The 22,802-nt window shown below is 39.0% G+C and overlaps 1 protein-coding gene across 1 annotated transcript in view; it reads left to right on the forward strand.

Annotated features, from left to right (window-relative positions):
• The first annotated feature begins 1,210 nt into the window (after positions 1-1,210).
• The window catches only part of PAIP2B (poly(A) binding protein interacting protein 2B), a 39,755-nt gene continuing 18,163 nt past the window's right edge, over positions 1,211-22,802 (forward strand). Inside the window, exon 1 of the mRNA XM_079940603.1 lies at positions 1,211-1,408. The gene's annotated coding sequence lies outside the window, so the exon portion shown is untranslated. The remainder of the gene's footprint in view (positions 1,409-22,802) is intronic.

Genomic DNA, 22,802 nt, shown 5'->3' on the forward strand with positions numbered 1-22,802 from the left:
ATTTTTTAAAGGAACCTCCATACTGTTCTCCATAGTGGCTGTACCAATTTACATTCCCACCAAGAGTGTAGGAGGGTTCCCTTTTCTCCACACCCTCTCCAGCATTTATTGTTTGTAGACTTTTTGATGATGGTCATTCTGACTGGGACATTTTATTATTTATTGGTTACTTGTTTATTGTCAGTTTCCTCAGCTAGAGAATAAGCACCCTGCGTGCATCTTCATTGTCTTGTTCATATATACCCAGAGCTTAGATCAGAGCCTGGAACATCGTAGCATATGCTCGATAATGTTTGTTAAATGAAAGAATTTATTTAATTATTTATGTATTTACTTAATTATTATATTTAATATATTACATATATATTTATCTAATTACTGTATTATTTAATGAGCTTACTTAGCTGTTCTTGTCATTTTTATCATGTATCCACTCATTTTGCAATCACTTACTAAGCCTCTACTTTGTGTTATGTACACAGTTAACAGGAGAGGTGGGGAGAGACAAAGATGTGTAAGGATTTCCATAAAGAAATCCCCACTTCCTGAAGGATAAAATTCAAAGTCCTTCGCAAGCAAAGATTGGACGCCGTAAATCCAAAGGGATAGTAAGGTTTTATATATTTTTTAACATTCAGAAAGCTAGATTTGTCTCTAGAAATGTGAAGAGTGCCTCTGCTCCAACTCCCCAAATTTCCTCAATGGAGGGCCGCACCATGTCCCAGTCAGCCTTGCTCAAAGCTCCTCCCTTGGTAATTGACAGCTGGGGGGAAACCCCCTGAGGCCCGCCTCCACGCCCCTCCGTGCTAGACTGAGTGGCGCAACCCAGTGGGAGTGGCTGCTGGCTCAGCCAATGGAAGGAAACGGGAGCAAGGGCCTGTGTAAACAAACCCAGAGGTGCTGCGCCTTGGGCTCCTCCCCCACGTGGGGACCCGAAGGCTCCTTGGCCCAATGCCTCTACTGGACTAACGTAGAGTCCTTTCAGCCAATCTGAGCTCTCTCAAGGAGGTGCTCCACCCCGAGGGAAAGAACTCAGGGAGCGAAAAGACAGGCATTAAAACCAATCAGAAGCTGGAACTTCTGAGGGAGTGGGCGGGAACTGCTTCACATTTAGACCAATAAGAAGCACACGTGCCCTTCTAGGTGACTGAGCGGCATCCTCTTTGGTCCAATAGACGAATGGGGCGGTGCCCAACAACCAATGGCTTGGGTTCGGGGGCGGGGTGAGGACCAGTGTGCAGTAAGAGGTAACCTAGCGAGTGATAGCGGCGCTCCTTGGGTGCCGTGGCTCACGCTTTGGTACTACAGGCCGAGACTGTTCTGGCGACGGCGTTCTCTGCGGCGACGGCTCAGGTTCTCGGAGGAGTAGCAGAGTACGATCTGGAGGAGGGGCTTCTGGTCAGCCCAGGTGGGCTCGGGCGCCCGGGCTGCCGGGGAGGGGACGCGCGGGAAGCGCCGCTCTCCCGGCTCTGGGGGCACACTGCGCCTCCCTTTCCGCTGCCGTCGGGGCTGTGAGGGGCGGGGCGCGCCTTCCCGAGCTCCAGTGAGGAGGTAAGCCGGCAGGTCCCACATCGTGGCCCTCGGCGAGAAGGGGCATCCGCCGGCGTCAGTCCCTGCCCCTCGGAGGTGCTAGGCGGTCTTTAGTCCCTTTCTCCCAGCACCGGCGCGCTATTCTTCCCCCGCCCCCAACTTCCCTGACCCCCCCGACTCAGCCCCCTTCTAATACTCGGACTGAAGTCTCTGGCTTGCGAGTCCCTTTACTGCCTGGGTGCGACACTGCCAGGCAAATTGACGAGTGCTGCCTCCTGCCGTCCCCCTCCCGGAGATGGGAAGGGGTAGGAGTTGCGCATTTTCGCCCCTCCCCCATTCGCGGGTCCCCCTGCATTATTTGCGTTTCTTAAACTCCCTGCGTTCCCACGTTACTCAAACCTTCATTCTTCTTTTTTTTGGCTGTCTTTTTTTTAGCATGTTTATTGGAGTGTAATTGCTTTACAATGGTGTGTTAGCTTCTGCTTTATAACAAAGTGAATCAGTTATACATATACATATGTTCCCATATCTCTTCCCTCTTGCGTCTCCCTCCCTCCCACCCTCCCTATCCCACCGCTCTAGGTGGTCACAAAGCACCGAGCTGATCTCCCTGTGCTATGCAGCTGCTTCCCACTAGCTATCTATTTTACGTTTGGTAGTGTATATATGTCCATGCCACTCTCTCACTTTGTCACAGCTTACCCTTCCCCCTCCCCATATCCTCAAGTCCATGCTCTAGTAGGTCCGTGTCTTTATTCCCGTCTTACCCCTAGGTTCTTCATGACTTTTATTTTTCTTAGATTCCATATATATGTGTTAGCATACGGTATTTGTTTTTCTCTTTCTGACTTCACTCTGTATGACAGACTCTAGGTCCATCCACCTCACCACAAATAACTCAATTTCGTTTCTTTTCATGGGTAATATTCCATTGTATATATGTGTCACATTTTCTTTATCCATTCATCTGTTGATGGACACTTAGGTTGCTTCCATGTCCTGGCTATTGTAAATAGAGCTGCAGTGAACATATTGGTACATGACTCTTTTTGAATTATGGTTTTCTCAGGGTATATGCCCAGTAGTGGGACTGCTGAGTCGTATGGTAGTTCTATTTGTAGTTTTTTAAGGAACCTCCATACTGTTCTCCATAGTGGCTGTATCAATTTACATTCCCACCAACACCTGATTTGAGTTAGGGACCTTGGCCACTTGTCTTCATCCTTCCCTTAAGCGAGTGAGCCCTTTACTCCCTCCCATCCCTTACATTTCATCTTCATCTCTCATGGAAACTAACATTTTCTACTTGCCCCTTCCAGGCTCCTGGAAGGTGAACGCAAGAGAGGCAGAATACACTGTACAGGGAGCTTTTCAAGGTTGGGGACTTTAATCAGTTTTGTTAATGGTAACCCATTCTTCCCTTCCTGAAAATGGCATTGATCATTATATCTTTTCCAGAATCTGTCCCATTATAGTTGTTTTGGTGATATTTTTTTTTTTTTTGCGGTACGCGGGCCTCTCACTGCTGTGGCCTCTCCCGTTGCGGAGCACAGGCTCCGGACGCGCAGGCTCAGCGGCCGTGGCTCAAGGGCACAGCCGCTCCGCGGCATGTGGGATCTTCCCGGACCGGGGCACGAACCCGTGCCCCTGCATTGGCAGGCGGACTCTCAACCACTGCGCCACCAGGGAAGCCCGGTGATAATTTTTGAAAATGCAAATGAGAAGGGTTTACTGGAAGCAAGAAATTTTAAAATGTATCATTATTATTTTTTAAGTAGATAGAATTGGATTATACTTTAAACAACTTAACTGGGGTGTCCGAGAGTGTGCAATGTAGGTAAGGGGTTGACCACCCTACTTTGTCAAGTAGCTGTATGGTGCTATGTGATTTGATCACACCCAGCCTGTGGATAATATAGCATTAAATCTGTTTAAAAACAGTATTCTCTATTCCCCTTTCACAGAGAATTTGTATTCACCTTCATAGTATATCAGTTTGGGTTTCAATAGTGTTGGTTGTAGCCATATGTTTCTAGATAAAAGTATAAATTATGTTGTGCCTAAATAAAATATGCCAAGAATTTTATGGGGAAGAAGTAACATCATATTCAGTTTTGATTGAGACTTAAAGTTTTGAAAATATGAATTTAGATGTTGGACAGTGAGGATTTTGTTTGAGGGGATGGAGGAAATGGAAGTACTAGGATAAGCCTGACAGGTCCTTTACCCTGTGTGCAGGGGGGGAAGAGGGAAGAAAGAAAACACACGTGTACAAAGCCTAGTAGATTCTAACTGTGCTTAGTTTCATGACTTTACATAAATCGCAGTTGTTTTTCCTACTTCTTAGTGGGGAAATGTAAGCAGTGAGTTTAATATCACATCCACTGTGTTTTGGCCAGAATTTTGCAAGCTTTTGTGAAAAATTCTTATTGTTTTCCTTATCCTATTTGTGACATATATATCAATATGCCTCCTTGTATTTTATTATGTTAAGACTGTATCTTGTATATAAAGAAATAAGTCTAATAGAGTGAATTAAAAGGAGTCTTTACTCTGAAGAGGCAGCATTGTCTAAAGGACCATATGTTTGAGCCCTGTTAATACAGAAAATCTCACTGGAAAGAAGAAGATCTTAAAACTAACAAATGTCCAGATGTCTAGAACAACAACAAAAAAATTATGACAGAATTATTAGCAGTCATCAACTAGAAGTCCTATGAGTTGGTCACTATTGTGAGTTGGTATAAGGCTGCAGTTGAAAACCAAAGTTCAATCTTTTCAGGTGTGTTTGTGCTTAGTAATTACTCGTTTGCAAATGTAGAGTACTATAGTTATGATTTCTTCTAGAGACCTTGTCTTTAAGGAGCTCATAGTTTGATGGAAGAGAGACCTGAAAACCAAAAATTAAATGCAGAGGGAGAGCTTCTGCAGTATAAGATGTGTACAGGGCAAAGAGAAGCACTGTGGTCTGGTGTTCTGTCCTCATCTCCTACTGCTCTAGACTTTCTAAAGTGCCATTTCCCAAACTACCTGTTTATTTCACATACCTGGGCCTTTCTCTGTAGGTACTGTTCTCTCTTCTTGAAAGCCTCTTCCACGTCTTATGTGCCTGGTGAGGTTCTATTTCAAAATCTTCTTGAAGCCTCCCACTGCCTACCCTCCATCCAAAGAATTATTTTCTGTATTTTTTTGTTACCTTGTTATAAGTAATTACAGTTGATTCTCATTATTCATGGTGATTATGATCTATAAAATCACGCAGAACACTAAATTAGTGAATATTGAACCATTGCTCCTAGGGAAAATATGTACATTTCTCACATAGATTTAATCTTAAATCCTAAATACAACTCATCCTGGTAGATTCTGTTTCTTTATTTTACAAAAGAGAAAATGAGTGCAGAAATGTTAAGTGACTTGCCTGAGCCCAACCCCTAATAAGTGCCAGAGTTAGGATTCAGACCCTACTGGCCCACAAGCCAGAGCTTCCTGCACTACACTGCACTGCCCTCTACTGTCTGTGTCCTCAGTCATCCCCATGAGAGCTGAAACTAAAAAGCAGAGCACTGCCTAGTTCGACCTTAGCTGGGAACGTGCTCAGGAGTGACTCAAAATTTTTGACACTCTGTGCATGTCCATGAGTGACTCCGAAAGCATCATCAGTACTGATTTGGGGGTTACAAATAAATTTTAGCAAGTAGGCAAATTCGCAAATACAGGATCCACAAATAATGAGTATCAGCTGTACTTGTAAATAAGCCCTGGAATCTATTTCTTGGTAACTTTCCCTGCAATCCACTGTAGAATGTGCCTTTAGCTTCTTTGAGAGTTCATTCTCTTATTCATTTGTTCAACAAATATTTATTAAGCATTTACTATAAGCCAGACTCTGTTTTAGACTGTGGTGAACAAATTAGAGATTAAGCTGCTACCTGGGACTTCTCTGCTGGTCCAGTGGCTAAGACTCCACACTCCCAATGCAGGGGACCTGGGTTGGATCCCTGTTCAGAGAACTAGATCCCACATACTACAACTAAAGATCCCACATGCCGCAACTAAAGGTCCCACGTGACACAATTAAAGATTCCATGTGCCACAACTAAAGATCCCGCACCGGCAACGAAGATCCCGCGTGCTGCAACTAAGACCTGACGCAGCCAAATAAATAAATAAATATTTTTTTTAAAAAAAGCTGATGCCCTTACAGATGTCAAATTTGAATAAGAAAGACAGACAGCTAACAGTCTGGAGCTCAGGAGAGAGGTCTAGTTTGGAATTAGAGATTAACTTGACCAAGGTGAAACCCTTTATGGTCCCTCCCACTTCACATCCCCTAGCATACTGATTTCCAGAACATTTCTGTTCTACTCTGTGCGTACATTCTTTTGAGCCTCTCTACTTGTTATTAGTTGATTTTGAGGCCATTTACCCACGTAACTGGCAGGATATTCTAGAAGAATCATACTGATCTGGTCTTTCATTTCTGCCTTTGCCACCTGCCAACTGAGTGACTTAAGTCAAGCTGTTGAACTTTTAAAGCCTGTTTCCTAATTTCAGAAGTAGTGATCTGATGTGCTAGGCCCTTGTGGGTTGCAAGGAAGAGACACACATATTACTTTTGATGATGAGGGTTTAATGTAAACTAGAATGGGATATCATCTTAGCCACCATATTGTCCCTTGGCCCTAGTGCTTTCACAACCTTATAGGACAGTAACTTAGCAGTATTTAGGATAGGTTTTAAGCTCTGGAGACCTACCTTCTTTTACTTTGTTCACCCAACATTTGTGTTTCCTAAGAGAGAGTATCTGATTGGATTGGTTTGTCACCTTCTAAAACGGAGAACCCCTGTTGAGAAGAATTTTGAACCAGGCCATGGCCTAGGTGATCTCCCTCAATTTCAACCTGTAGATTGTTCTTAGTTAGAGCTCTGAGTCTGGTCCAGGAGTTTGTGGCCAAAGAAGTAGGATTAGTTTCATGTATTATCTCTGACACAGACTGTAGCATATACAAAAAGAACCTCTTGGAGACAGTTTCTTCAGAAAACAACTGAATATAGAGTGGTCCTTAGAGTTTTTCATGGACTTCTGTCCAATTCAGGTACCTATCTAACATGGTCATAGACAGTGTCTAATAAAGCACCTAACAAAGTACCTGACACGTGTCAAATATTGCATAGATATTCCTTTTGGTATTGCATTTAACATTATTATAGTGTGGTTATTTGTTCACATGGCTGTCTTCCTTACTAGACTGTGCTCCACCAGGGAGGGTTAACATCTTCATCCTCTATCTTTGGCACTTAGTTCAGTGCCTGATACATGGTAATAAATGTACAAATGTCTAACTTGAGGAATTCCCTCACTCTTCCTAAAAGGATGGAAGGATAGGAAAGCTTCCCAGAGAAGGTATTGTTTAAGCTCATTCTTAAAGAAAGAGTAGGAATGTTTTCCAGGTGAATAAAACCTTGAGGCAGCAATCCAAGTAGGGACTAGCAGGTGCAAAGGCAGAGGTATAAAAAGATAATGAAGTTTACTGTATGCTCCTGGTAGATTAAGACAACAAACAAAAGCAAACAAACAAAAATCACCTCAGGAAAAAACTATCAGTTAATTCACACCTGAATTAACTATGACCACAGCTGCTCAGTAATGGATGCAAATTTTAGGGAGAAAGTGTAATATTCTCAAGTTGTTGGCAGGGTATCAGTAACAGTTTAAAAATACAAATATTGACTTTTGGGAACTATTACAGTGTAGTGAAATTGTTTACTTCAGCATGAAGTTCATATGTGTCCTGCACTGTTCAAGGTGCTGAAAATGTAATCAAACTTATTCTCAAGTGGCTCACAAGCTAACAAGGAGACAGATGGATGAACTGATTTATTATGTAAGTGAAGTAATAGAGATATGAATAAAATGCTATCTAAACCAGGAGAAAGGAGTATTTCGTGATATGGAACACTGGGGGAAGATTTCCCAAATGAGGTGGTATTTTTTTTTAAGTCTTTATTGAATTTGTTACAATATTGCTTCTGTTTTATGTTTTGGTTTTTTGGCCACGAGGTATATGGGATCTTAGCTCCCCGACCAGGGATCGAACCCGCATCCCCGACATTGGAAGGCGAAGTCTTAACCACTGGCCCGCCAGGGACGTCCCAAATGAGGTGGTATTTGAGTTGGGCCTTGGTAGGTAAAGAAGTAGGGGTGCACTGTACTGAAAATAGGGACTTTATGAAGATAATTTGTGGTAGGAAAGATTTAAGGATAATCCATATTTGCCGTATCTGTTTTGGGCGTTCAGGTAGTAGTTACATTTATTCAAGCAGTTTCTCTGAGCATAAGATGTGAATAGTTATGCCATAGTAGAATTTTGTGTGAAAATAAACTGGGTTAAACAAAGGTTTCTGAAATGCAGAACATCTCTAGAGCCTTTATTATATTAATGTCTTTTGTGAAGCATGGCTCTCCAAAAGGGCTACGTTGTATTTAACCATGGCTTCTCTCCCCATCCCCACCCCTGCAGCATACCTATACATCTTTTGGAACAGGATTACATGAGACATAGTTTGAGGAATGATGAATTAAAATATATTTTTACCAAACCAAGATTTATCGGTAGTCTCCATGTCCATTGTAAAATAATGTATAATTCTATAATCTTATAGAAAAGAAGGAGAGACATTTGGAGAGAAAGAATACATTCTAGCCAAAATATCATCATCTTGGTCAATAAGTCCCAAACTTAAAAAACATTGTTATATGATCACACCCTCCCTTGAAAAGTATGGCTTATTCATATTTTAAAATTCTCTAAGGTGATCAGAGACACCCTGGGGCGTTGCAGAACTAGAGCAGGAGTCCATGGTGGTGGCAAAGGCAGAGGTCATTTTGGAAGTGGTACTCTTCCACCTTGAGAGAATGCTTCTTTTATTATGCATTCACTTTAGGCCATGTTAGACATATTTTGCCAGATGGGTAATTTATTTAAGAGGATACTGAAAATCCACACCCTCTTCTGACTCTGGAATTTTTGGGGTTGTATGCCAATGTTCTCTTTTCAGTAAGATTTGGTTATATGAGCATTAATTAATGACCCTGCTGTATAATTTTAATTCATCTGTCAAATTCTGATTATGTGATTAACTCTCAAGGTATTGTTAAAATTAAGGAAACAATGATCGTGTTTTTGATAGCGCACTGAATTTGAAGTCAGAAGATCTATGTTTGAGATTTGTCACTGCCAGCTTTCTATTTGAATGACCTTGGGCACAGCTGTCTAACCATCTGTGGCCTCCTTTTACTTTTTTCTTCCTTTCCCATTTTGACAAAATGAAAGTACATAGGGTTAGTATAAGAATTAAATGATGCATATAAACATACCTTATGAACTCTGAGGCACTATGCAAATAAAAGACAGACTGAAGGAATGGAATGTATCCAACTTAATTTTCATTAACATTTTATTTTTAGTTTTTAATTTTGTATTATAGAAATAATACGTATTTACCATTGTAAAATTAGAAAGCATTGATAGGCAAAAGGAGGGAAAAGCTACAAAGCACGTCATAGATCTACCATACTGAGATGATTAACATTTCGATGGATATATTTGATGGTTGTGTGTGTCTGCATTATTTAAAAGAAATGGGTTCATCTTGGGTGTTTTGTTTAGTCACTTTACTTTTGTAAGTCCCCTAAGAGTACATTTGCTTGGTTCAAGGAATTGTTAAGTCTTTTGCTACATATTGCTGTATATAATGAGAACTATAATAAGAAAAGGAGCTGACTTCTCAGGCTGGTGAACGTAGGACCTTGTGGTAATCTAATATCCTGCACCACTCCAGAAGCTTCATGCAAGGCACATTCAGAAATGAACTTGATGTATGTACACAGTTATGCTTGGTATTGTTTGTAATAGCATGAAAAGGATGACTCCAGTGTGTCAACAGGAGCTGGTTAAATAAACCTTGAAACATCCAAATCATGGAATATTGTATAGTTGTGAAAAGAATGAGGAAGAGAGAAAGAAGGGTAGAATAAGAATATACATTGCTTATAATTGCAAAAGAAATTCTGAAATGATATATAAGAAACCAATGGAAGAAATAGGAGTGGGAATGGGATTTTGCCATATGCCTTCATTTATATTTTATATATTAAAAAAAATTTTGAGTCATGTTTTTGTATTACCTTTTCAAAAAATGAGTGAATGAATGAATGAAATGGAGTTAAGAAAAAGAAGAAAAAGGGATCTGAGCTGCTGCTCATCTCTTTGGTACTAGGTGAATACATAGCAACAGTAGAAGAGATTGGAAGAGAGGCCCTAGGAAGGAGTGGCAGCCTTGTTTTTCTTCTTTTACTCAGTTTTGTATATTTAAAAAATATTTTGAGAACAATGAAATGATTTGAAACTGTCAAATGGCATTGCTTCAATAGCTGAATTGCTTTCTTTTTCATGTTCACTTATAGTATTTTTTCATATGCATACATATTATTTTTAATTGTATTTACACTTTTAATATTTCTAAACTTATCTAATTGTATTTTTTCCATGTTGCTATAGGAGGACCTTTAAAAAAAATGAAGGTAGGGCAGTTTTATCTAGTGCATGTCCCCAAAGTGGTCTAATCTACCTCAAGGGGCAGGAAATTCATGCCCTCTAGTTTATATATGACATACATACATGAGGAAAAATAAGAAAAGGAAAAGATTTGAATATGTATCAATGAAAATAGCATTTCTCCTTGATGATAAAAGAAAACACTTTTTTTAATAATAATTCAGAAAACAAAATATAAAGAAAAATGTCTTAAATTTTCCACCCAAAACATTCTATTTTCTGCTTTTTGGACCTTTTTTATGCATATAAAATTTTTTTTAATTATATATATATTTCTCCCAACTATTGAGATGCTCATGTAGTTTTTTTCCTTTGCCTGTTAATATGGTAAAATACATTTTTGTATTTCTTAATTTTAGACCATCCTTGCATTTCTGGGCTGAACCCTATTTGATCAGAACTTTTTTGTTTATTTTTAAATAAATTTTTAAATAAATGGCTTGACTTTATTTGATCCTGTTTTATTTGAAATTATATGTTTGTAACATGGAAATTGGCCTGTGATTTTCTTTTGTGTTATTTTTGTTCTGTTTAATGTGTTGAGCTACCTGTATACTAATCATTAGAAGGTTCTCCATTTGTCTGTGTTCTGAAACAGTTGCATGGGGATTTACCTGCTTTTTGAAAGTAGGTACCTTGTGGACTATAGACTGGTCTTGCCCACCCTTTAAAATGCATTAAGGGAATTCTCTAGCTGTCCACTGGTTAGGACTCCGTGCTTCCACTGCAGGGGGCACAGGTTCTATCCCTGGTCGGGGAACTAAGATATCCCGAAAGCCGCGTGGCGCAGTCAAAAATAAATACGTAAAATAAAATGCGTTAAAATCAGGGTAAGTGAAGTTTTAACATAGTGATTGCAGTGTAAACAGAAGCAAAACAGTGTAATTATCTAATGAGAACTTTTGTTTGATAGTGGTGTTCTCCGTGTCTTTTTGCTACCAAGGCTGGTGCTGAGGTTACACTCACCATCTGAGGGTTTACCAGATGTAACTCTAGTTCTGAGGTGTTGCACATATACTAAATGTGCCTACCAGGGCTCTGCTTTATCCCCACAGAAAGCAAGAAGTAATGAAGTAAAAATCAACGTAGCTAGAAGATTTTGAAGAATGGGGCATTCTGGTTTAATTCTATTAACTTTGGAAATATAAAGGTGAAAAAAATCCTGAATTTTAACTCCCTGTTGAATGCAGTTCTAATACGTAGCAAATAATTCCACTTGTCTTCTTTAGTAAGTTTGATATCTTCAGACCTAGTTGATGTTTTATTATAGAATCACTGAAGTGTATTAGGCGCATATTTGAAGATCCTGTTTTAGAACTTTAGGTGTAAGAGGATGTAAATGGTATTGCATGAAATCAGGCTGGGTGGGAACTGATGCCTGGTTAGTATCTATTTCAGACTAAATCTCTGATTGCTGCTTGTGTTGTTATCTAACTCATTTAAAATAATACATATTGGGTTGAGGGTGGGAGTTGTGAGGAGAGTATGTCTTTTAATCGGATGTCTTTATTTCATATCAAGATAGGATATACAGTACCCCTGGCTTTGGACCTATAGAAGGAAACACGTTTTTCTACTTGCTGTAGACCAGTGGTGCTTCACAATCACATTGCTGGGCCCCACCCAGAGTTTCTGATTCCACAGGTCTGGGCTGGGGCCTGATAATTTGCATTTCTAACAAGTTGCCAGGTGATAATTGATGCTGCTAGGCCAGGGACTAAATTTTGTGACCAGTTGCTGTATACTAACTGTAAATTCTAGAAATCTGGGAGTATAAGAAGTGCACAGGTTATGGGGCAGATCATGAAAGATTTAACTCTCTGCTGCTGCTCAGCAAAGTGTTTGAGTTCAGGTAATGAGCCGTATACAGGGATATGACACAATTCTTGTTTCATGATTGGAAGTCCTAGCCAATTATCAAGTGAGAAATTTTGTTTCATTTGCAGAGCTTAGAGACCAAGAGATTCTGGTCAAATAGGATTAAGTGATTAATCCCATGAGAATGGGGGTTATTTATATGTCTCTTTTGTCTTTCCCACTTAACATTTAGCCTTGCTTTAGAAGGGCCTGATATATTTTTTTTAACTGGGAAAGAACTTTGAGTGCCTATTAAATTGAAGGTTTTTGTGTTTTTAAAGATATTAGCTATTTAGTCTTAACATTTTTTAAACAGTAATTTAAGAGAATAAGAGAAACTTTTTAAAAAAGAGATAACTCACTGAAATTATTTTATATGTTGGAGAATATCGTCTGCTTCATAAAACATCAAGCATACTATGGGTTTTCTTTTTTTTTTTTAGTGATTTGTCATCATATTGTTTGAGGTAATACTAGTAATTCTTATAATCCCTCTGAAGATGAAAAATGAAGGCCAAAATCATAGCTGGCACAGAAGCTGGATACAGGAGACAGCTATGAAGGAATAGATAGATATACACACACATTTACACACACACACACACACACACACACACACATAAAATACACATACATACACATATATATTTTTTTAATGGTTATTATTGTTACTATTTTAACTAAGACAAAGATACCTGTGCTGAACTTAGGCCTCAGCTCTGGAAGCCACACCTTTTCATGAAGGAATTTTGCTTCAACAAGTTTCTCTCACTTGTCTGCTACCTAATTTCTTTTGTTCCACTGCTGACACCCTGGGTTTTAAAGTTGACCAGCTGGTTCAACATCAACTGTTGGAGGAATAACTGGTGTCATACACAGCAGGTTGGGCAGACTCCCTAATTGGAAACATTCCTGTTTTGCTCCCACCCCCACAGAGGAGAATTAGGAGGAGAAAAAGGAGAGTAGAACTAGATCCTACAGACCAGGCCAGTGGTTCTGAAGCTTGTTGCACAGCAGAAGCAAGCCACTAGCGTTCTAATGCACAATATAGATTTGGGGGCCCCACCCTGAGACCTTCTGAATCATGATCTGCTAGAACAGAGCCTGGGGGCTGCATTTTTAACAGCTGCCTGAAGTAATTTTATGTAGCCAGCTGGGCTCTATGCCTCAGACCAGACCAGTGCTGGTCCTAGGTGAATTTTCGCCAGCCATGGTAAAAGTAAAAAAATTAGGACCACATAGTGTTTTTCATAAAATTGCATTTATTAATACAAAGAATTGGTTTTTGCATTGAATTAAGGCCTTCATATGTTTTTGGATGTTACAATATCCCTTTGTAAAATTATGTTGATAAGGATGTTTTCTATTACCCTTATTTAGTTAAAACAAATTGCAATCTTATGTTCTCCGCAAAATACTTGTGAAAATTTCCTAGTCTGTGAAATCCTAAAGATTGAGTATCTCTGATCTCATTTTTGGAAATCGTTTTTTAAAATACTTTGGAATACAGGTCCATACAGGGTCCAAAATCTTCGGCTAGTTAAGTTTTTTTTTTTATTTAATTTAATTTTTTATTTATTTTTGGCTGCGTTGGGTCTTCGTTGCTGTGCTCAGGCTTTCTCTAGTTGCAGCGAGCGGGGCCTGCTTTTTGTTGTGGTGTGCTGGCTTCTCTTGTTGCGCAGCGTGGGCTTCAGTAGTTGTGGCTCGCGGGCTCTAGAGCGCAGGCTCAGTAGTTGTAACGCACAGGCTTAGTTGCTCTATAGCATGTGGGATCGTCCCGGACCAGGGCTCGAACCTGTGTCCCCTGCATTGGCAGGGGATTCTTAACCACTGCACCACCAGGGAAGCCCTAGATAAGTTTTAGAATTCAGAAATTTTCAAATTTTAGAGAGATCCTTTCTCTGTATGATATGTAATGCCTGAGGGGGTCTGGTGCAGAACCCTTAGTTGCACACATTAATATTTCTGAGCAAAACAAGCGTATTCACACTAAGTAAGGTAAATTAAGGCGATATATAGCTTCACATCAGTTCAGGCCAAGTTTTACTGTCAATTGAGTTTTGACATGAAGTGTATGGAAAATTTTTAGTTTTTAGAGCTTTTTGGATTTTGGAATTTTACATAAGGGATAGGATAGACCTATTTGAGGTCTGCTTTCTCATCCTAAAAGTGCCAGCAAGCTTCAAATTAAATGGAGCTTTGTATGTTTATGGTAGGGAATAATTTATTTTGATTTAACACACTAGTGTGTGATGTATTCTTATTTGTATTTTCCTTCCAAAGACCTGGTCCTCTGTTGAATAGCGTTTTTCTTCAGCCTGCTTCCCCTACTGTAGTACTGTACTGTACTGTAGTATTCCCCATTTGTAGTATTTGAGAAAATTCAGAGTTTTATATCAGAGCCATTCTAGAACTAAAGTGGGAAGAGTGAGAGTGTAGGGTAGTGGGTAAGAACATGGGCTTTGGAGACAGAAAGACCTAACCTTAAGCCCCAATTCTGGCACTCACTAGGTTGTACCTTGCTTTAACAAATATCTGAATGTCAGAGAATTTATCTGAAAAACCAGGATAATAATAGCATCTATATCAACAGTATTGCTGTGAAGGTTAAGAGAGAATGTCAGTGAAGTACTTGGAAGAGCTGTTATTCTATTCTCATCTTTTTCCCCTGGTATTTGGGTAGATTACTTGCTTCCTCTGTGTAACTTAATTGTCCCATGGTAGCCTCTCTTTCCCTTAGAGCAGGAGTCCCCAACCCCGGACGGCAGACTGGTACCCGTCCGCAGCCTGTTAGGAAGCGGGCCGCACAGCAGGAGGTGAGCAGAGGGTGAGCGAGCGAAGCTTCATCTGCCGCTCCCCATTTGCTCGCATCACCGCCTGACCGTACCCCCCACCACACGCCCCAGTCCGTGAAAAAATTGTCTTCCATGAAACCCTGGTGCCAGAAAGGTTGGGGACCACTGCCTTAGAGGTTCTGGATAAGCTTGCTTCAAACATTTTCCCAATTCATGATCTGCTTCTGTTCCATTCTTGCAACTAAAACTTCAAATCCTGCCTCATCAATGATTTCCACACCAAAAAATCCACAAGCTCCTAAGCTTTATATGGGCCTAGTAGTTTTACCAAAATTTGAATGTCTTAGGGTAGAGTCCACATTACACAGTATGAGGCCTTTCACTACCTGAAATGTATCACTCTTATTTTTTTCATCTTTACTTTGTTCCAGTACTGTGCTCCCACTAACCAGGGAAACCTTTCCCTTTCTCCCATGAAACAGTTCTGCTCTTACCCTGGCCCCTCAAGGACTCACCTTCTACCCCAAATTAATTTTCAAGGAGTTTCTACCACCCTGAATGGTACCTTTCCTAAAAAGACTTCCAGTGAATACAGTTTTCTCTACCTTATTACACATGTATTTGGACTACTTAGCTCCTTTTCCCCCACTTTGCTGTGGAAGACAATTCTTTTCTCTAGAAATATATCGAATAAAATGAGCATGTGGTCCTTTTTGGTGACTTTTGTTGAGATCCATGGTATGGATTTCTTCCAGTTTACATAATCCTCTATGGCAAGATTTTATACCTAGCCTGCAGCTCGTGAAGAGAATGTTGTAGCCACCTGGTGTTATTAAACACTCAAATAGTAAATAAGAACATGTAAAGTATTTTTGAAGAATAGAATTAGAATTTTTTTTCCCCTCAAGAGTAATTTAACCTGTCAAAAACAGATTCCTGAGTGATATTGTCACTGGCTGTGGGGAATAATTGTTGATACTCAGTGAAGAATGCTCAGCCTATATCCAGGCCCCTGAAGGCATGGACGTCCCTTCCTAGCAAATGAGATTTAGCATACAGTATTCTAGAAATGGCAGTTTGTCAGCAAATTATTTATTGAAGACCTAGTGGGCACATAAAAGCATATTAGAAAGTGTAAAAGACTTGATTCTTGCCCTCGAGAAACGTCTAAGGTTATAAATGGACTGTTCCCAAAACAAATAACAAGTAATGCTCACTCGAATGTAGATATAATCAAATGTGAAATAGTGATGGAGGTGGGGTAGACCTTAGGCAGAGATTGTATTTAGGTTTCTATAGTGGCATTTTTTTTTAATTAAAAACTTTTTAAAAAATATTTATTTATTTGGTTGCATTGGGTCTTAGTTGCAGCAGGCGAGCTCCTTAGTTGTGGCTCAAGGGGTCCTTAATTGTGGCTCGCTGGCTCCTTTGTTGCAGCATGCATGTAGGATCTAGTTCCCGGACCAGGGATCAAACCCGGGCCCCCTGCATTGGGAGCGCGGAGTCTTAACCACTGTGCCACCAGGGAAGTCCCATGGCATTTCTAATACTATTACGCATTTAAAAAATAAGCTAAACTGTCCTCAGATCAGTCTAAGACATTTAAAAGCCTTTCCTTTGTTATTCAGAAAAGTTACACATATTTCATATGTAATAATTTGCCCATAGGAATGTTTTAATGTTATCTGCTAAAGATTCAGTTTGCAATATTTTCTCTGTTAATAGTATATAATATCTTGTTAGAGCTGTATATGGAGAAGTCAAGGTCCCTATGATAACCACCACTTGATGTTATCCTGGGAGGACAATTGATGGACTTTACCTGTGGAAGTAGAACTTGCCACTGACTGTTGTCAAGTGTTGATTCTACCTTTGAAAGTCCCTTTAAATGCTTTATGGAGAGCATTTTATGTCTGTTTTGTACATTTCCAGTAGGATAATAGTAATATCACAGAACATTCTAGGCATTGTTTCTAAAAGTTTGTGAGTTGTTAGAATAAAAATGTAATGAATAAATAAGGCAATTAATTAATTAGGAAAATGCTTGGTAGTTAAGACTTCTCAGAGCAGTTAATTTACTTGGCCATGGATTCTTTTTTTTGGCCATGCCCATGCGGCATGTGGGATCTTAGTTCCCTGACCAGGGATCAAACCTGTGCCCCCTGCAGTGGAAGCACAGAGCCCTAACCACTGGAAACCACCGTTTTTGTTTGTTTGTTTGTTTTTTCAATTTTTTGCAAAGGGCATTCACAAGACTGATGTTTTGTAAAACACCAATTTGCGAACTACTGTACTGATGTAAGAATTAGGGAAATTGGGATTTGTACTATTCCACGTAGTGTTTGCCACTGTATTAGAGGAATTGTTCTCAGTCTTTAGTCTTTCTGTATATCAGAATCACCTATAACAGTTAATAGGCAAAAATACAGATTTTGGGCCCTGGCTCAGGCCTAACAAGTCATATTGCTTAACAAGCGTGTTAACATTCTATTTGCAAGCCCTTTTCTTGCATCCAATGAAAGGATGGAACATTTGTGTATTGAGGTCAGTATAGGAACGCTTAGCAGAGTGATTACTTCCTTGTTTTCTGTTAAAGGCAATGCAGCTTCTCCGAGAACAAATGAAGTGGAAACAGAGGGGATAAGGTCATTCTAATTGGAGACTGACCCAGAACTTGTTTTTAAAATCTCCATATACATATCCTACCTGTTCTCCCTATACGTTCCCCACCCCCCCAAAAAAGTTGAGCTACTCATTCTGCCTCCTTTGCACCTTGATCTTCCACCAAATGATGGAGAAAATTTGCTGGGTTTATTTACTCAGTAAAAGAAGACTTTGTAGGGCTTTCCTGGTGGCGCAGTGAGAGTCCGCCTGCCGATGCAGGGGATGTGGGTTCGTGCCGCCGTCCGGGAAGATCCCACATGCCGCGGAGCGGCTGGGCCCATGAGCCTGTGCGTCCGGAGCCTGTGCTCCACAACGGGAGAGGCCGCAGCAGCGAGAGGCCCGCGTACCGCCAAAAAAAAAAAAAAAAAAAAGAGAGAAGAAGACTTTGTAAAACAAGGAGACAGATAAATTACTTTAGTGCAAAATATGTTCCACATTGTGGAAAGAAAATCAAAATGGAGTCAGTATTGCTAAGAGAGCTCTTTAAAATGGAGCTGGGAGGCCATTAGTAAAGTGTCATCTCAGCCTGGATGGAATCTGACCTTTTGACCTGATGAAGTCATCCAGAACATCTGCCAGGAACTCAGGATACTTATTGGACCCTTGCCCTAAAATAACTGTAACAGTCTATCTACTTACCAGACCCCTACCCTGAAACAACTTGTGCCTTAAGGACAAATATTTTCTGATTAGTGTCAGAGTCAGTCACAGTTCTCACCAGGCAACTGTTTTTCCAAAGTGAAGCCTATAATATTCTTTTATTAATCTACAGGTAACAAATGTAATGCAGACATCGATCTTATTGGAATAGTAGAGAAATCTCTGGAGCCAATAGAAGAGAACTGGGCGCTCCATTAAGTAGCAGTAACAGGGTAATTTAGCAACAATCACCATTAAAGGCAAACATGTATGCATAATTATGGAGGTGAGCTGTTAAATAGTAAAATCGGGACTATTAATTACAATCAAATGAAAGTTAACACTGATTACTTACGATATACAAGGCACTGTTCTGAACACTTAATTTTTTTAAATTGAGGTGTAGTTGACTTAACAATATTATATTAGTTTCAGGTATACAATAGTGAATCAAAATTTTAATAGATTATACTCTATTTAAAGTTATTATAAAAGAGTTGCTATATTCCCTGTGTTGCAAAATATATTCTTGTAGCTTATTTATTTTATACAATTTTATACATAGTGGTTTGTACCTCTTAATCCTCTACCCCTATCTTGCCCCTCTGTCCTTCCCTCTCCCCAGTGGTAACCACTAGTTCTTCTCTATATCTGTGAGTCTGTTTCTACTTTGTTGTAGTCATTTGTTTTAGTTTTTAGATTCCATATATATAAGTAATAACATACAGTATTCATCTTTCTCTGTCTGATTTATTTCACCAAGCATAATGCCCTCCAGCTCCATCCATGTTGTTGCAAATGGCAAAATTTCATTCTTTTTTATGGCTGAATAGTATTCAACTATATATATATCCATTATATACAGATCCAAAAAAATATTTCTACAATTTACATTAAAGAGTGTTCTGCCAGGACTTCCCTGGAGGTCCAGTTGTTCAAACTCCGCATTTCCATCGCAGGAGGCATGGGTTCGATCCCTGGTCAGGGAACTAATCCCACAGCCATGTGGCGTGGCCAAAAAAACAAAACAAAAACCAACAACAGCAACAAAGAGTGTTCTGCCTATGTTTTCTCCTAGTAATCTTATGCTTTCTGGTCTTACATTTAGGTCTTTAATGCATTTTGAGTTTATTTTTGTATATGGTATGAGAAAATGTCCTAATTTCATTCTTTTACATGTAGCTGTACAGTTTTCCAAGCAACACTTATTGAAAAGACTGTCTTTTCCCCATTATGTATTCATGTCTCCTTTGTCATAGATTAATCGACTATAAGTGTGTGGGTTTATTTTTGGGCTCTCCATTCTGTTCCATTGATCTATGTGTCTGTTTTTGTGCCTGTATCATACTGTTTTGATTACTGTGACTTTGTAGTATAGTCTGAAGTCACAGAGCATGATACCTCTTGCTCTCTTCTTTCTCAAGATTGTTTTGGCTATTTGGGGTCTCTTGTGTTTCCATACAAATTTTCGAATTATTCTAGTTCTGTGAAAAATGCTCTTGGTATTTTCATAGGGATTGCATTGAATCTATAGATTGCCTTGGGTGGTATGGTCATTTTAACAATATTAATTCTTCCGATCCATGAACATGGAATGTGTTTCCATCTGTTTGTGTCATCTTTAACTTCTTTCACTGGTGTCTTATAGTTTTCCAAGTACAAGCCTTTTACCTTTAGATTTATTCATAGGTATTTTATTCTTTTGGAAGCAATTGTAAATGAGATTGCTTCCTTAATTTCTCTTTCTGATAGTTTGTTGTTAGTGTATGGAAATGGACCAGATTTCTGTATATTAATTTTGTATTCTCCAACTTTACCAAATTCATTGATGAGCTCTGGTAGTTTTTTGGTGACATCTTTAGGATTTATTTATGTATAGTATCATGTCATCTGCAGATAGTGACAGTTTTACTTCTTCCTTTTCAGTTTGGATTCCTTTTATCTAATTGCTGTGGCTAGAACTTCCAATACTATGTTGAATAAAAGTGGCAAGAGTGGGCATCCCTGTCTTGTTCCTGATCTTAGAGGAAATGCTTTCAGCTTTTCGCCGTTGAACATGATGTTAGCTGTGGGCTTATTATATGTGGCCTTTATTATGTTGAGGTATGTTCCCTCTATACCCACTTTGTGGAGAGTTTTTATTAAACATGGATGTTGAATTTTGTCAGAAGCTTTCTCTGCATCTAGTGAGATGATCAGATGATTTTTATTTTCAATTTATTAATTAATGTGGTGTACCACATTGATTGATTTGCAGATATTGAACCATCCTTGTATCTGTGGGATAGATCCCACTTGATCATGATGTATGATCCCTTTAATGTTTTGTTGGATTCAGTTTGGTAATATTTTATTGAGGATTTTTGCCTCTATGTTTATCAGTGATATTGGCCTGTAATTTTATTTTTTTGTGGTACCTTTGTTGGTTTCTTGGTATTAGGGCGATGCTGGTTCATAGAATGAGTTTGCAAGCATTTCTTCCTCTGCAATTTTTTGGAATAGTTTGAGAAGGAAAGGTGTTAACTCTTCTCTAAATGTGTGGTAGAATTCACCTGTGAAGTCATCTAGTCCTGGACTTCTGTTGCTTGGGAGTTTTTTTGTTACTGGTTTAATTTCAGTACTGGTAATTAGTCTGTTCATGTTTTCCATTTCTTCCTTGTTCAGTCTTGGGAGATTGTATATCTCTAGGAATTTGTCCATTTCTTCTAGGTTGACCATTTTATTTGCATACAGTTGCTTGTGGTAATCTCTTATGATCCTTTATATTTCTGTGGTGTTGGTAGTAACTTCTCCTTTTCCATTTCTGATTTTATTTATTTGGGCCCTCTTTTTTTTCTTGATGAGTCTGGCTAAAGGTTTATTGATTTTATTTATCTTTTCAAAGAACCAGTTCTTAGTTTCCTTGATCTTTTCTTTTTTTTCTTTTTCTTTTCTTTTTTCGTCTCTATTTCATTTATTTCTACTCTGATCTTTATGATGTCTTTCCTTCTACTAACTTTGGATTTTGTTCTTCTTTTTCTAGTTCCTCTAGTGTAAGTTTAGGTTGTTTATTTGAGATTTTTTTCTTATTTCCTGAGGTTGGCTTATATCACTATAAACTTACCTGTTCATGCTGCATCCCATAGATTCTGGATCATTGTGTTCTTGTTTTCATTTGTCTCCAGGTATTTTTTAAATTTCTTCTTTGATTTCTTCAGTGATCCATTGGTTGTTTAGTAGCATATTATTTATCCTCCACATGTTTGTGTTTTTTGCAGTTTTTTTCTTGTAGTTGACTTACTGGTCTCATAGCGTTGTGGTTGGAAAAATACTTGATATAATTTCAATTTTCTTGATTTTACTGAGGCTTGTTTCGTGGCTTAGCATGTGATCTATCCTGGAGGATGTTCCCTGTGCACTTGAAAAGAATGTGTATTCTGCTGCTTTTGGATGGAATGTTCTATGTATATCTGTTAATAAGTCCAGTTGATCTAATGTGTCATTTATGGCCAATGTTTCCTTATTGGTTTTCTCTCTGGGTGATCTGTCCAGTGATGTAAGTGGGGTGGTGAAGTCCCCTACTCTTATTGCATTACTGTTGATTTCTCCCTTTATATCTATTAATATTTGCTGTATGTATTTAGGTGCTCCTATGTTGGGTACATATATATTTATATTTGTTATATCTTCTTCTTGGATTGATCCCTTGATCACTGTGTAATATCCTTCTTTGTCTCTTGTTACAGTCTTTGTTTTAAAGTCTGTTTTGTCTGGTATAAGTATTGCTACCCCAGCTTTCTTATTTCCATTTGCATGGAATACCTTTTTCCATCCCTTTCCTTTCAGTCTGTGTGTCTCTTTAGATGTGAAGTGAGTCTCTTGTAGGCAGCATAACTATAGGTCTTGTTTTTGTATCCATTCAGCCACTCTGTGTCTTTTGATTGGCACCTATAGTCTCTTAACATTTAAAGTAATTATTGATAGGTATGTGTTCATTGTCATTTTGTTAATTGCTTTTGTGGTTCTTTTTTATTCCTGTATTGTTCTCTTCCCTTGTGATTTGATGACGATCTTTAGTGTTATATTTGGAGTCTTTCTCTTTCTTGTGTGTGTATCTATTATAGGTTTTGGCGTTGTGGTTACAATGATAGGTTTTTGGGTGTGGTTACAATGAGGTTTATCTATAGCAATATTTATTTATTTATTTATTTATTTATTTATTTATTTATTTATTTATTTTCGGTATGCGGGCCTCTCACTGTTGTGCCCTCTCCCGTTGTGGAGCACAGGCTCTGGACGCGCAGGCTCAGCGGCCATGGCTCACAGGCCTAGCTTATCCACGGCATGTGGGATCTTCCCCAACCGGGGCACGAACCTGTGTCCCCTGCATCGGCAGGCAGACTCTCAACCACTGTGCCACCAGGGAAGCCCTATATATTTATTTTAAGTTGCTGATCTCTGAATTTCAAACGCATTTTAACAACTCTGCATTTTTACTCCCTTCCCCTCACAATTACTGTTTTTGTCATCATATTTTACATCTTTTGTTTTGTGAATCCTTTAACTGCTTATTGCAGATATAGATACTTTTACTACTTTTGTTTTTTAATCTTCCTACTAGCTCTGTGTGTGGTTAATTTACTACCTTTACTGTATATTTAACTTTATCAATGAGCTTTTTCCTTTCATAATTTTTATGCTTCTAGTTGTGGTCTTT

Source organism: Stenella coeruleoalba (genome assembly GCF_951394435.1).
Source record: "Stenella coeruleoalba genome assembly, chromosome: 13".
Lineage (NCBI taxonomy): Eukaryota > Metazoa > Chordata > Mammalia > Artiodactyla > Delphinidae > Stenella > Stenella coeruleoalba.